Source organism: Diceros bicornis, unplaced genomic scaffold (assembly GCF_020826845.1).
Source record: "Diceros bicornis minor isolate mBicDic1 unplaced genomic scaffold, mDicBic1.mat.cur scaffold_1086_ctg1, whole genome shotgun sequence".
Taxonomy (NCBI): domain Eukaryota; kingdom Metazoa; phylum Chordata; class Mammalia; order Perissodactyla; family Rhinocerotidae; genus Diceros; species Diceros bicornis.
In genome coordinates this window covers 15,384-20,463 of record NW_026691018.1, presented here as the reverse complement: position 1 = coordinate 20,463, position 5,080 = coordinate 15,384, and the positions used below count along the sequence as shown (strand labels likewise).

The following is a 5,080-nucleotide window of genomic DNA, read 5'->3' as shown; positions in this document are numbered from 1 at the left end:
TTTTGGCAAATCCCAGGGTATGTGGTCCCTGCCCCTCCCCTCCCTAACCCATCCTGGGCCCAGCCCTTCCAGGCCTCCTCCTGGTCACTTCCAGGGCAGGCCTTTCAGGCTCTTGGGCTCCTGGAGCTGGGCTGGAGGAGGAGGGACCCATCTCTTAGGGAGGCCTCCAGCCATGAGGTGAGTGACCCCTCCTCTGACACCTAGACCCTCCCCCTCAGGCCACCTCACCTGCTGCTGTCTCTCCTGGGCTTCCTGGGGGTCCATCTGCAGGGTGGTCCTCACAGATGACACCTCCTGCAGGGTCAAGGACAGGCTCAGGGAGGCCATGTTCCCTTCCCCATGTCTCCCAGGCCCCTGAACTTGGACCCTGGCCATCTGGTGTCTATGGCTGCTCCCATTCCAGGGTGCCCTGATTCTAGATCGCTCCCAGCTCCAACACTCCCTTCTCTGTGCCCTCAGGCCTGCCCAGGCCCCTAAGCCTCTCTCCTCATCAGGAAAGTGTGAGGAGGACTCCCCATGCATCCCAGGGTCCCCTGAGGACTCAGTATCATCTGACTGTCACCAGTGCTGTCCCCTCCCCCCTCGAGGAGGAGGAGCACAAAGCTCCTGCACATTCCTCTCCCCCTTGTACCTCATCAACCCTGTGAGGCCTGCTCCACAGATCATCTCCCTCCATTTCCCAGATGAGGAGACTGAGGCCCACAGAGGGGCAGTGACTGGCTCAGGGGCCCACAGAGGAGACCGCTCCCCCTCCCAGCCAGAGGCCCTGGCCCCTGGCCTTCACTCCTCCTCCAGACACACCTCGGACCAATGTCCTGTCCTCTGGACTCTCGGGGTGTGTTGAGGCCCTCGGTCAACCTGAGCCATGGATGGAGAGGCACAAGGTGTCTTGGGGTCCCATGCAAGTGGCTGCTGTGTTTTCCAGCCCCCTGGGATTCTCTGACACCAGGCTGGACCTGAGGCCATGCCAAAGTCCTCAGCTCCCTAGGATGCCCTCAGGATTGTCCCTGTACAGAACTCCTCCTTCACTCACTCAGGAAGGGAACCCCCGTGTGCCACATCTGAGTGACAGTGTAGGAGTTGACCACGGCACTGTGTAATGGTGACATTTGCATCCTTTTTCACTTGGAAACTTCTAATGTCCCTTCTCTTTTCTCAGGTCTCATGTTTGAAGTCTGTGGTCTGAGCCTTTGCACAATCCTTAGGCCCCTCCTGCCAGGGCCTCGATGGAGGCCATTAAGTATCTGTCAGGAAGGTCCATTAAGAATCTGTAGGTTCCTCGATAATTCTCATTGCCATCTGGGGCGTATCCTTGTCGACAAGGCACTGGGGGAGACTCACTGGTTTGTCAGCAGTGACCACTATGGGGCTAGAGTGCACAGTCCCAGAGAGCACACAGTTCTGTCCCAGATCCACCATTTGGCCCAAGGCTGTGCAGCCCCTGTGTCCACAAGGCCTGTGTGACCTCACAGTGCCCATCCCTGGGACAGGCAGAATGTCCTCCCCTGTGAGGTGCAGTGAAGACAGAAGGAGGAGCAGGGGCCTGGCTTCCTGAGGACAGACTGGGCTGCTTTAGGAAGAAAGGAACCCCCACCCACTCCATCCACCCGCCAGCCTGGAGGATGATGAGGGCCAGCTGATGGGTCCGCATGGAAGCCAGACACCTGCTCATTCTGCCAGCACCTCACCTCTTGGAACAGTCCAGGCGACACCACTGTATCCCGTGACCAAGGCCTCCTGCCCCAAACAGTCCCCACCTGCCCCTGCAGCTCACACCCCCCGCTTCCTGTCCAGCTGGACAAGGCAGACCGTTATTTCTCGGGGAACCTTAAGTGAAAAACTTACCAAAGCACATCCTGCCTGGTCCCTCCCCACCTCACCTCCCGTCCTTCCAGTTCTCCAGCCTCCACTCACCTCCTTGAGAAGCTTCCTGCTCTCCCGGTGGCATGTTTGGAGGACGTTTTTAAGCATTTGACAGTTCTTCCTGAGGAGGGAAAAAAGGAAAGAATCACTGTGGAGTGGTTTGAGGGTAAACTCCTTTTGTTTGAAAACCCAGAAGATCCAGACAGCCTGGGTGAGCATTTTCACTGTGTCCTCTGAGCCCTGAGGTGTCTGGGACTGGGGAGGGGGCTCTCCTATTGTCACCTGGGGCCTCCATTCTCTTATTTTCTCAGCAGATGTGTTTTAAACAGTCTTAATTTCATGTGGACAGAGAGTTCTGTTGCTGCAAACACTTGAAAATCTTCAATTTGGTTCAAGCCATGATCTGTCACTTAGGGAAACTGATTCCTGAAGCAGAACCACTGGCCTAAGTTTTCAGAAAGACTTCCAGCCTGCCAACCAGGTCAGACCCTATCCCCAGGGTTTGCTGTCTCCCAGGAGGTCCCAACTGATTGAAGGGCAATGCCAGCCCTGTGGGGGGTGTCTGGTCCACCCAGGTGGTGCTCGCATGGAGAGAGGCCTACCCACCTGGACACCTGTCTCCACGTCTCTTTTAAACGTTGAATGGAGGGGCCCTGCAGAGCCCAGAGGATCGCATGGAGAGAGGAAAGGTTCCTCAGGCCCTGGCATTCCTGAGGAAGGAAAGAGAATGAGCTGTGAGGAGGAGCTGGAGCCCTGCTTCCTCTGGCTTCTGTCGCCTCATTGACGTCTCCTATCGTGGATGAGACAGCAGCTCAGGGACCCGGGAAATGCACAGCTGGAACCTGATGAGGAATACTTCCAGGGAGGAGGATTTCAGCTCAAGCCAAGGAAGGAACCCAGGAAGGGATGAGCTTCCCAGCACAGGGACCAGGAGTCAGGTCATCGAGGCCTGGCAGGAGGGTCCTGAGGATTGTGCAAAAGCTCAGACCACGGACTTCAAACATGAGAGCTGAGAAAGGAGAAGGGGCAGTTCCCCCGACTCCAGAGAGGGGCTTCCAGGGCCTCCCACATCTTACCTTGGCCACCTGGATCCAGAGCTCCACCACCCTGGCCCTGTCCTGGGCCATCATGCTCGGGTCCCCAATGCAGGTGGTGATGACACATTCGACCACTCTGTTAAAGTGCGTCGTGGTGGCATGGATGCTGGGTGCCAGGTGCTCATTGCCCCTGTTGTCACACTGGGACCAGATGGAGTCAAGGAAGTCCTGGGGCCTCACTGTCTTGAAGAGCTCCTGGGGAGGACAGGGAGTGTCACCCAGCCCTGCCACAGCCCAGCTCAGCATCTGCAGCCCCAGTCCCAGGCCAGGTCAGTGGTGAGAGCTGGAGCTCAGGAAGCTGAGAATGCGGCCTGAGGCTTGTGGGAGTCCCTGGGTGTTGCCTGTGTCCCCTGAGGGCACCCAGCACAGGATGACCCAGGAACCGATACTGTGGCACAGGGAAGTGGCATTTGCTCGCCGCCCAGTCTCACTTCCTCCAAGCACCAGAACTCAGCTCCTTCCTGACCATCTCTAGGGGCATCTTCCACCCATTCTGACCATCCTGGGGTCTGACTCCTCTTTCAGATGCACATTCCCCCAAGGCAGCAACAACCACGGGCTTTGTTTGTCTGCCTTGTAGTCATGTACACATTAAGTGCCTAATTAGCGTTGAGGCTGTTGAGGCCTCCTGGGCAAATGAGTGAACTACCCAAGGACGAGACAGCACTTCAGTGTGCTCCCCTCCGCCACCAAAGCGCAGACTCTGCCCAACTTCCTCTCTGCTCCACCTCATCCACCTGCACAGCCACTCTGCATGGCAGCTGCTCTCAAAGTCCATCCCTACTGTCCACATGAGGACAGCCAAGGCTTGGGAGTTAAGAAGGCTGCTCAGGTCACATGAGGGTAAGTGGGGAAGCAAGAGGTTGCACCGAGATCATGGGATTCTGGATGAGGAAATGGCAGGTCTGGGGCAGCTGATGGCACAGGGAAGGCCGGCCCCACCTGCCCTGAGAGCCCCGCTGCTCACCACATCCATCAGTGTCAACTGCTCTGCCACCAGCCGGGGAGGGAACTCCAAGAAGTCAGGCTTCTCCTTCCTCAGCAGGTTCTTGGTGGTCACGTCCCAGGGGCAGGCGGGCTCTGGGGCTGGATCTGGCTCTGCTGTTATCTCTCCAGGTGGAGGGAGGATTCTCCCTGGAGCCAATGGTCCAGCTGGCTCCAGCTCAGGAGCTGGCACTGGGGCTGGAGCTGATGGTGGTGGTGGCTCTGGCCCTGGAGGGACTGATGGAGGTGACACTGGCTCCAGCTCTAGCACAGGTGGTGGAACTAGAGCTGGAGCTGGATCTAGCCGTGGAGCTGGCCCTTGCTCTGCCTCTGGAGCTGGAGGGAGCTCTGGAGATGGTACTACAGCAGGAGAAAGAAACAGTGTCACTCAAGTAGCTGACTTCCCCTGTGCCTGTCAAAGCCAGGAAAGACCCCACTGCCTTGAAGTGAACCAAGCCTCCGAACACTCTGCAAATTGTCATCCCAGACTGCAGTCACCTCACCTTCCAGCTCTTCCTCAATGGGCCTTGGATGCTCCAGCTGGACCTGGAGAAGGTAGGCGTGGCCCTGCAGCCCCGAGCCAGGCAAGCTGAGATGCAGAGAGGCTAGCTTCATGCTGAAGCAGGGATAGTGCAGGAGCTCCCAGAAATCCTGCCCTGGGTCCAGGCAGGTTCCCACCAGAGAAGAGATGGCACTGGGGGAGGCAATTGGGCAACAGAGTCAGAGGCCTGGCCTTTCCCTCCACACTTCTCACCCAAGACACCCTGGCTTGGGTCTGGGCCCTATGCCTGCCCCTCTCCTTCCAGGTGAGAGCCACATGACAGCCCTGACCCCTGTGAGGCTATCCTGGCAGTGGCAGGCCTGCTTATCCAGCATGTTGACACAGAGTCTGTTGTGACTCTCTTCCCACTGACACTCTTCTCCTGAAGGTCTGGGACACAGCCAGTTGCACTTGTGCAACTGGATTGAGCACTGAGACAGATTTGTGAGCAGGTTGCTCACACACCTCCTGTTCTGGGCCTGGAGGCGGTGGTGAGAAGAGGTAGATGTGGAGAAGGGGAGGCAGATTAAAATGGGTCTGTGGTGGGAATGAGTTTCTAGGGGAGAACTCAGCCCAGCCACCCCTCTGGTTCCCA

General features: G+C 57.7%; 1 long non-coding RNA gene across 1 annotated transcript; it reads right to left on the bottom strand.

The window, feature by feature from the left end:
* Positions 1-1,972: 1,972 nt before the first annotated feature.
* On the bottom strand, positions 1,973-3,090 carry LOC131402447 (uncharacterized). Its single transcript, XR_009218673.1, has 3 exons — positions 2,940-3,090; positions 2,470-2,573; positions 1,973-1,984 (listed from the first exon to the last, which is right to left on the bottom strand). It is a non-coding gene; the product is annotated as an uncharacterized LOC131402447 (long non-coding RNA).
* Between the last annotated feature and the right edge of the window lie 1,990 nt (positions 3,091-5,080).